The sequence below is a fragment of the Betta splendens genome, chromosome 9, assembly GCF_900634795.4.
Source record: "Betta splendens chromosome 9, fBetSpl5.4, whole genome shotgun sequence".
NCBI lineage: Eukaryota > Metazoa > Chordata > Actinopteri > Anabantiformes > Osphronemidae > Betta > Betta splendens.
Window position 1 is genome coordinate 27,608,951 of NC_040889.2, and position 10,756 is coordinate 27,619,706.

General features: G+C 48.1%; 1 long non-coding RNA gene across 1 annotated transcript; it reads right to left on the minus strand.

Annotated features, from left to right (window-relative positions):
• Nucleotides 1–2,895: 2,895 nt before the first annotated feature.
• On the minus strand, nt 2,896–4,809 carry LOC129604537 (uncharacterized). Its single transcript, XR_008695498.1, has 3 exons — nt 4,316–4,809; nt 3,256–3,369; nt 2,896–3,160 (listed from the first exon to the last, which is right to left on the minus strand). It is a non-coding gene; the product is annotated as an uncharacterized LOC129604537 (long non-coding RNA).
• Nucleotides 4,810–10,756: the final 5,947 nt, after the last annotated feature.

Genomic DNA, 10,756 nt, shown 5'->3' on the forward strand with positions numbered 1-10,756 from the left:
AAGCCCCGAAGCGGCTTCATAGCAGGTTTGTGCTAATGTCCAGTTTGTAACTAGTATCGTGAATAATAGCACATACAATGACCCGTTTGACCCGGTTCAGGCAGCGGCCTCACAACGAGCCGTTTGTCCACTGAGTCTTCAATTTACTGTGAATAACACGAATTAAGGAATGACACAAACACCTGGAGCGTAATCAAGTCTTTTCATGGCAGCGCTGAGGAACAGTCGGCTCCACATGGTTTGAAAGGTCAGTGAAATCACAGTCTGACCACTCAAATCAAACCTCAAGTGTTTCTTTGTTTTGGCTTGTTTTTGTACAACACACTGTGTAAAAGCAGCAGTGGTCACGTTTACGCTTAAAAAAACAAAATCTAACGTTCAGAAACTACTATAGTGTAAATGACAGAATCACCCCGTGGGTTTTACTGTGGGAGCGATTTGACTTCATGCTAAACCGAGACGTGGGTTCTGCAGAAACGCTGCAGGGTCCGATGAGAGCAGGAGTTACAGGCGACGGCTGCAGGAGGAGCTCAGGTTGACGAAGAGCCAAACCAGCCCAAGACGAAGAAGAGAGGAGCTGAAAAACGCAGCTTCAGGCAAACAGAGGCGCAAACTGATCAGGAATCAGTCAGAGGAGACGAGGAGGCAAGGAGGCGAGGAGGCGAGGAGACGAGGATACGAGGAGGCAAGGAGGCGAGGAAACCAGGAGACCAGGAGACGAGGAGACAAGGAGACAAAAAGAAGCGGAGGCGCGGAGGCGCGGAGGCACGGAGGCGAGGAGGCGAGGAGACGAGGAGGCGAGGAGACGTGGAGAGGAGGAGGCGAGGAGACGAGGAAACGAGGAGACGAGGAGACGCGTCCTGCATCCACGGCCTCAGCGTTTCTGCAGCTTGGTCACAATGACAGCACTTAAAAAGGAGCCTCCAGGACGCTGGCGACTGCACTCCCGTCAGCATCAGCTCCATTTGCACCTCCGTCGGTGGCCAAACTGAAGCCACACCTTTGAATCCCGCCTGTTTTGCAGCGTCAGGCTCTGGACTTGACCCGAAGCCGAAGCACTCAGCAGCTGTGACAGGATTTATCTCTTAGCAGCTTCACGTTTTTAAGACTTCGTCCGAGGCCGGTTCAGGTCACACGAGAGTCCAGAGCGTTTCTGCTGGAGGCCTGAAGCTGGATTAGTTGCCATCTCTTCCTTATTGAGGTGTTGGTGACTTTTCTGGCTCGGGAGACGTGAGCAGGACCTGAGAGAGAACATAAAGTTTATGGGGTTAGAAATAAGCTTTAATGTGCTTCACGGAGCCACAGGAACCTTTTACTGCTCTTCTCCTGCTGCGAGTCACAGATTCTCATCGGAGCCTCGTCTTGGCTTCTAGTCACGTGTGTTTCCCTTTGGGTCTGAGAAACAAGTGTCATCACTGAGATGTAATGAAGTTGTGGATACTAGAAAAGTGAGACGCACTGATATTTACATAACAGACAACATTAAAGTCCCTGTTGTCTTTTGTCTTTTACGGAGGAAAGTTTCTCATTTTCGTGTCTTTAATGGGACAAACTGAGCCTTTGCTCTTCTTGTCGTGTCCTCTCAGGGTGAAAACTCAAGTTAACTTCTATTAACAAGTTAATAGAAGCTAAAATGGGAGCATCCAGCTACAACCATCTGTGCATCAGTTGCAGAGACTGTGGAGGAGAAGTTGTATTTATATATTGCATTCATCAGTAGCGCCGGGAGCAAACAGTCACTGTGGACGGAGGATCCGAGCCAGCAGCCGAGGCTTCAGGTCAGTGTCCGTCTGCTGCTGCAGGACGTCAGCGAGGCTTTCAGCCACCAACGCAATGAAGCCTGACGCTGATACGTCACTGAGCGGGTTCTGTTCAAACCTAAATGAGTCCATCAGGACACAGCGACTGTGACTGTGGAACAGGTGACACCTCTGCTGTAGAGAAGAACACGCCCAGAGACCTTCATTCATATAATCATATTCATATTTCATGTTTTTGTCTTTTCCTTTGCCGCATCCACTGGAGCATGTGTGACTGGATGCAAATCCACTGTGGAACCTGAGGATGATGAGGACGACAGGGAAGAGTCATCTGTGGAGGAACATTCAGCGTGTCATTGCATCACATACGAATGTGACCGGTGTGTCGCTGTCAGCGGATGTGGTGCGTTCGTACATAGGAAGCAGAAGCAGCCAATAAAACTAGAAAGCTCCTGATCTGTGGCACAGTGGAAGCGCTGCTCTGCACCACGTTTTCAAGGCTTCTGCACAACATCTGGTGGCGTGAGGCTGATCGGCGGTGAACGGAGGCAGTCTGGCACTGGTGAAGGAGGTGTGAAAACACAAAGCAGCGTTGCATCACAGGAGCCTCGTGGGTTCAGGCCGCGTCCGAGGTGCAATTACTGTGAGAGCAGCAGCGTGAGGCCGGAGAGCTTTTCTCCAGAGGGCTCCACTCAGGACGTGTGGAAAGTCACACGTAGTTATGGACACCATCATCAGAGAAGCCGATCTGCAGCAGCAACACTGAGACCTCATCACACGTTGGTAACATTAACTTTGAGTTTGAAAGGAAGAACCAGACGATGGCTGTGACCAAATGAAAACGCTGCAGATTCTTTCACCGCTGCTCGTTCCAGAGCAGGACTACTAGCTCTGACTGAGACTGCCCTGGTTTTAACCCAGTATGAGGTGATGACGTTATTGATTTTATTGATTTTACCTCTAGTATGTTGTTCTGTTCTGTTTTGTTTTTATTTGTTTGTTTGGTTTTATTGCACCTTGGTCAGTCTCTGCTGTTTTAAAAAGTTGATGATGACGATGATGATGATGATGATGATGATGATGATGATGATGATGATGATGATGATGATGATGATGATGATGATGATGACGATGATGATGATGACGATGATGATGATGACCAGTCACTCACAGCCCCTTGTCCCCCGTGTCCTACTGAATGGACTGAAGCCCAGGAGCCAAACCCTGAGGCGCTGCTGGGACCAGCATCTGAAGGTCCGTCCTCTGCTACTGGGAGCCAGTAAAGACACAGAAGCACTGCAGTAAGAGCTTCATGGTTTGTGGCTGAAGAGTCAGGAGATAAATAGGAGCTCACGCGTTGGTCCAGTGGCTGAACTAGTTGTTTGGAGCTTTTCCCTGAGCTGAGGGATTAAAGAGTCCCACAGATTAGAACAGATTAGAAAAACTGTCCAGACACTGTTCACTTCAGGAAGTCCATTAATTACTACTGACTCACCTCTCACTGTGTTTACAGAGTCTCTGTAGTGTCACATGTTTAGTATGAACATGAGCAAAGCCGTTCCTTCCTGGAGGTTTTAGGCTAAAACCTTGACACGCTGTGTTTGTACGTCTGCAAGGAAGGTAAATGGATAAATTAAAGACCAATGTGTTGCACGATCTAGAAAAGTCAAACCTCCTGTTAATGTTAAGATGCTACAGATGTTTCCCACACACACTTTAATAAGTTGACTTTGTTTTTTTTCACCTCATCTCCAGCAAAATTCCAAATACCGAGTGAAATCCTTTAGTGTGATCCACCAATCGGCATTAAATCCACCAGATGGTGTCAAAGTATAAAACGCCATAAAACACAAACCTCACAACGACAACATTACAGGAGACCTTCCACTGCGTTGAGGCTGTTTTTCAGCAAAATGAGGCCCTTTTGAACGAAGTGAAAAACCTGAGTATAGCAACACGTCGTAATGTGTGAGAAGCGAACAAAAAGGAGGACGGCGCTGACGGAGAATTTTCTTTTCACACAAACGTTCCAGAAATGCAGCAGCTGTGATTAGCGAGACCTTTGTGGCGTCTCAGAGATGCTATCGGTGCAAAAGAGAGACAAAGGGAGCGAAGCGGAGGTTTCCTGAGGTGGACGCGTTCATGGAGAGCAGCTCCAGGCTCTCGTCTAACATGCAGTGACCTCTGTGGTTTAAAGGTCACCTGAGGCTGCGCGACCTTTACGACGTAAAAACACACACTTCTTCTCAGAGAAGCTGCTCGTGTGAGTGAAACGGAGGCTGTCAAATCAAACCGCAGAGTCTGAAGATCACATTTTACACATTCATTATATGCACAAACAACCTCACAGGCGCTGGTCCTGGGTTCCGCCTGCAGCCTCTCTGTCTGCATCACTACGGCCTCTTTTCTCCCAGACGTGAGACTCTGCTGGAAGCTGCTGGCGCCTCATAATTACCAGTTATATTTCTGCTGCATGTCAGAAAGCGGGTGTTCAGACGCTTTAGGAGAAACCTTGATCCATTCCTCCCACATAATTAACCGTGTATCAAACGAACCTTTTATTTCCACAATTACGTGGAAGAAGAGATCCCAGCAGGAGCTTTCCTTCACAGGAACCTGGGAGACGTCTGACTGGTAGCTGCTCCACGGTCCCATCGTCTGAACTGGTGAGCGCTCACTGGTCCGACGCCCCTCGTCTCATGGCTGTGACAAGCTTTTAAAGGTGTGGGAGGAGCAACTGGACGCTGTTTATTCAGTTACAAAGGCCGAAGGCCGTGAGCTTCGTTTGCATGGGAACCGGTCCAGCTCCTCGCTTGGGCTCTGAGCTGGAGCTGGAGCTTCATTTATAGCAGGTTCTCTGTCTGCTACAAACTGCGTTTGTATTAAAGGAGCCACCAGTCGTCCTCTCAGAGCGCCGCCCGTTCAAGTGTTTATTCGTGAGCATCTCTAAGCCCTGCAGCTCCTAAATACGCTGTGATATGTAGTGTAAACCTTATCTAGACAAGTGTAAAGCCGTCAGACACATCACTGGAGGCGGTTCCAGTCTCTGTGCAGCAATCCTCAGAAAAATCTGCGATTAAGCGCCGCAGCTTGATGTGCTTCCACTGTGAGAGCTTGTGTGATTGCATTTCACTCTCCAATGAATTGGACATTTTCCATTGTCATTACTCAGACTGTGGCAGATGGAAAGTGAAGTCATCAGCATGCGACGCCTCCGACGCCTGAGCTTGATGTATTCTGAGGCGGAGTGTTGCTATAATCGGAGCTAATGGAAACAGATGTTGTGTTCGGCGGCGTCTCCGGCGCAGCGTTCGCCGCCAGACGCTCGCTTCACCGGAGACGCCGCTGCTTTTCATCTCCACACTCGCTCCACATCAGAAACGGTCTTTGGGGAACAATGTGGTAAATAACGTCCCCGCTCGCTGAGGCAAAGTGCAAAACAGGGACGGATTCTCATGCACATCACTCCTTGTGTGCTTTTGTGCGGCGTTGTCGTGTCTTCACATGCAAAGAGACAGAGCGAGACGCACAAATTGGCTTCTTCAATAGGACGGATGTGCACATATAGCATCACACAGAGCTACCGGGGGGGTGAGGGTGTGGGGGGGGGTACAGCCCTGACAAGTGCAAAAAGAGTGGAGGGATGCAGACCATCCTCATAGGCGCTACGTTGAGGGGAAATTAGAATTGAAAGTATCAGAAATTGCACTCGGTCCGAATGAAGCTAAGGAAGCGTTGGTGTCACATCAGATATTTGTCTGTTTATGAGCTTGAACCTGTTCGTGTCCACTTCTTATCATTACTGTAGTTTGATGGAGAGGAGCTGCATCAGACTCACAAAGTCGCCTGATACATTATTTAAACAAACCTATAAGTTAGTGAAGATTTAAAAATACATGTGGTAGATTTAAAGTTCGCTCAGAATGATGGTGTTCATTACAGCAGACGTCTCACTGTCCGAGCTGCTCACTGAGTGGACTCGTGAATTCATAACGCAGACCAGACGCACCTTGTTGGACGTGTAGCGGCTGTTAGCTTCAGCTGCAGCTCGTCTTAGCGACGTTAGCAATGAGCAGCCACGGAGGCGACGTTGCAGTGGTTTTAGGGTGAAGCATGGATGGAGCTGGTGGCACAGGTCACATGACTACAAGTTTCTCTCCTGAGCCGCCAGCGGCTTCACATCCTTGGGTTTGCGGTGCTCTCACGCTGTCCCGGTGGAGCGACGGGTGACTCACACGCAGCCAGCGTCTTCCTAAGCGTCCCGTCCTCCCACAGGTCCGGACGGACCGTGTAGCGAAGGCAGGGTTCTCTCCTGAGGCGGTGGAGCGCCTGTGAAGCAGGCTTCCTCTCAACAGCTATTTACAGAACGCACAGTCCAGGTTTCCATCCTCTTTATATGCAGAAAGCGGCGCCGCGTCTCCAGAGGTGAGACAGGAGGTGAAGTTTTGATTCCTCAGAGGCCGAGATGCCTCATACGATACCTGCCTCTTATCAGAGGAAACCTTATCAGCCGAGGAGCGATCTCACTTCCCCAACTGGACGCCAAAGTCAGCGTGAAGGTTGTTGCCTGGAGCTCAGAGCGTCTTAGCGTTCGTGTGAGCTTTATTGCAATTGCAGAATCACAGTGATGCAGTTTTCAGACGTGCGATAAGAGAATAAAGAGAACATTGGTGTCAGGGGTGTCAGAAACAAATTCAGATCCGATGAAGGAGCGAAATCGCCAAACTGACATTGAAGCGAAAAAAACAAGGTCGCCGTAGACAGTTGTTGTCTCCAATATTCATATTCAGCATCGCTGGGGATAAAAACTGGAAGGGCACAATAGGAGAAACGCACACTTATATCACACTTCCATTTTCAAGTCCCGGGGTTTTAATTCTCCTTGTGCGTTTTCCCTTTGATCCCTAAACTCTTTGTTACCTTCTCCTCTGTTTAATTATTCATGTCAGTATGGTGGCGTGACTTATGTGTCACATTCTTTGTATCACTTCTGTGGGTAATTATAGAGACGGAAGATGATTGTTCAAAGACATGCTGGAGTCGGTTGCTATGGAAAAGCCCGTTTCATGATCTAAGCTTTCTTACCTCTCACACAATCCTTGACTTCACTGAAGCGTGACAAATAACGCCCAGGAGACGTCTTTACAGTGGTTATGGCCACTAAGCACTTTTGACCAGTGCCGATAAAGAAAGCAAATCCTCCCTGTGGACGCCTCCTGCTCCCACGGTGTTCATGCAGATCGTCTGTGTCTGAGCGGCTGCTGTCGCGTCCTGTAGATGGCTGCGCACGTGCGATGACAAGGTCACAGAACGCGACCGAAGCGAAGCGCTCTAGTGAGGTCACCTGCACAGAGGTGAGCGGTGGAAGTCAGTGTTTGGAGGCAGAACGGGTCCCAGGGGTCACAGCGGAATAAAAGAAGCAGCAGCTGCATTAAGCTGGACAGCTGGGTTGAAGGTTCTGCGTCAAAAGACTGAACACGGAAGCTGAAGATCCAACATCAGCTGCGTTTCAGCCCTGAGCTCAGAGGTTTGATGCTCGTCTTTCCCTCAGACGCAGTCTCCCAGATGTTCACTTTATGCCCAGTCACGTCACTGACCTGTTGTCACTGATGTTTCCTTACCTCGGTCCCAATTCAAAGCTGTTACTGCCATCAATAGAAAACAGTCTGGATGAAATGAAGATGAAAGTTGCCAACGGTTCAGGTGCTGGTTAGTTCATTCTACACACAGACGGAAGCAGTTGAATGTACATCACGAAGCCGAGATGGGCTTTTGTTCCAGGACCGTCATCGTCACGCACTTCCTTGAATTAGAGACTGTGAAAAGAAGGTTAATCAATATGAACCTAACAATAAGGTTAACACAGTTTACTCATGGTGCAAAAATACAAAAATCACACAACACTGTGATGTTCTGAGCTTGTTTCCTTCAGTTTCTCCACAAGCATTTGAAGTGAGGTCTTTAAAAGTCACAAAGAGACAATCCGAGGACAGCAGCCTCTCTGGCAAAGACTTAAAAGAATCTTTTGATGCACAAAGTTGTTATTTGAAATACAGAAGAGCTGCTTCAAAAGCTGTAACACTGGCGTCTGAAATGAATGATTTACTGCCTGGTGTTACGCCGCCTTAGTGTGCAGCATCAAAGGCCAAACAGAATAGTGCTGAGTGTCTCAACAGCCGACTTCATCACGAGCAGTAGCTTATTAACAGCGTTAATGTTTAAAATAATCAATGAAGCAAATGGCTCAGTGAGGCTGCGGCGCCGCTCCATCACCTGGGCTCACGTACCGAGGGTCCGGCAGGGAGCGCCCCTCTAAATGAATCCCTGCCTGAGCGTGATAAACTGGCAGCACGCGCACCAGCGCTCACCCCAGTGAGTCCCAGCAGCGCTGTGACGGCGCCACGTCCTCTCAGCCCAGCAGACGCACATCTCCCACTCGCGTTCCACCAGATAGCGCAGAGCGAGATGCAGCCTCCACCCGTAGCCACGCGGCCGAGCGCTAACACGCGCTGTAGCGAATGGCCAATTTAGGAGGAAGAGGATGAAAGAGGGGCTTCGGCGCTGGAACCGGAGCTGCTGCGGGATTCGTATTGATGCCCTGGGTGAGTTTCTATGCGCGCAGGCAATAACCACTAAAGGGGAGAAAATCTGCAGTGAGACTCACCAAGAAACCCAAAGCCCGACCTGAGCGCTGTAATGACTGCTCACACCAGGCCGGAGCTCTTCATTTGAGCGTCAGCAGGTATTTCACACACTCCGGTGAATCGACATGACGCCCAAGGGAACGACTGATTAATCACCAGAGCTCTATCCAAAGACTTCAACGCTCCTACGTGTTCTCCTGCCTGCTCAGCATATTGATTTAATACAGAAACAATGACCTGAGGTGAAGATGGCTTCAGATTCAAAGAGCAGGTGAAAGGCTGGAGAGCAGGTAGACGTGAGGGCAACGCGTCGAGAGCCTCGATTGCTGGCAACAACAGTGTGCTTCATTAAAGAGGAGGTTGTAGAAAGGTGTGATGGTCTCTGGTCCGGGTCATTGTGTCAGAAACGGAGCAATATGACACTAACGCACCACAAAAGATGCCTGATGCACAGTGTGTGCATCACATATTAAGGGAAGAGCTGGACAAGGCGCAGCAACAAAGGCAGCGTGGGCATTCATCAGCTCCTTTCATATCCTGACAGCCCATCGCATCTGATGGCGTCGGGACAACAAGCCTTTCCACAGGAGCGGAGCAGTAATTGCCCCCGTTGTCACACTGTGTCATTAAGTCAGGCAAAGTGAAACATGGCGTCCAGATAAAGCGCGGGGACACACAGGAAGAGACCCGCGCTGAATGCCAAACAACTGGGCTGTTTACCAAGTCCAGAGATCAGAGAGCAGATGAGTGGAGAGCACCAGTCACTCACAGGGACACGTGTTAATATGCCAAGTATCTGTGAACCTGTTCTGTGAAAAACACAGCAATTACTACAGCAGCGTTTCTTAATCATGTGCGCATTCAATAAACCATTTTAAAGCACGTGTCAATATCTTGTTTGCTTCTTTAAAGCAGCTTTATCAATATTTTGTTATTAACATTGGGGAACAGAAAAAGCATTTCCTGCAGCTTCACTGGCTTCGTTCTGTCGCCTGCACTTTCAGAAGCAAAAACACATTCATGCACCAACGTCTGCCTCACCCTTTGGGTGAACAATGTTAAGCTACAGCTTTACTAACCTTGTAGTGGGACACTCAACACCTGAACAGGCTTTCCAAATCCAACTGTAAGTATTACTGATACTTATCACTACCAATATCAATAATGTGTGAATATGGAAATTGTGGTGTTCTATGTCATGACTTTTATTAAGTTTTATAGTATAGTATGGGTATGGGTATTATAGTATGGGATATGTATAACAATGCACATGTGTATGTATATGATATGTACATGTTTGTATGAGTATGTGCACATACCTTAGCACTATTATTGGTATTAGTATTAATCTCCAAGGTAAACCACAGTACATCAGTTTAGTTATGAATGTGTTAGCCTAAGGTACATCCCTGCTTATTTATTATGCACCGATTGTTTACTTAACAGATTTGCTTGGTTTCAGCAGCTGGTTGCACAGCCAACACACACCCTAAAGCAGAAACTCAACCTGTCCACCAACACAGCAACATCACACACATTTTGGATTAGCTAAATAAAGCATTAAATAAACCATAAAGCAGGAAGAGTATATACAGCATATTCTATATATACTCCTCTTGTTAAAGCAAAGCTGTCCATCACAATATGGCATTCAGCGTAAGATATGCTGCTTGTTAATCTGCTGGACAGAACAAAAAAAAAAAAAAAAAAAAAGCAAAAACACTGTAAAGCACGTTCTACCCAAACAGCTGACGGGTTCACCACTAGCGGGTCAAGATAATGCAGTCGGTTCGAAAAGAGCTAACGCTGCTGTGGCTGATGAATCTACGTTAACATAGGAATTAGAACATTTGTAAAGGAATGTGCTCTGGCTCCAGGACTCCTCACGTCTCTGCAGAGATCTTAGCAGCCAGATGTTGGCGCATTTTGTTCATAAACACATCATGTCGCCCCCAAGACGAATCCTGTCCTATTCCAGCGGCAAAGAAGCACATCTGGATGAGGGATTAGTTTGCATCACAGACAAATCTAACGGGCTAAATGGACCCAACAAAGCTTGGAGGCTTTCAAGCACAGGTGGCCTCACCAAAACGCCACTGGAGGCGTCAGTAGTTTCCCTCAGGGAGAGTGAGTGAGTGAGCTCGTATCAAAAAGGTCGTACTCAAAATGAGACGAGACACAGGCTCATCCCTGAGATGGCAGCTCTTCAGAAAGGACCAATTAAGTTTAGACAAACCACCGTGAAGCGGCATCGATAGGATGCAGTAGCATGAGTTTACTATGATCCAGTACTAGTACGAGTACTAGTTTGTGGTTTATATTTTCACCTCCACACAAACAAACATCATCAGA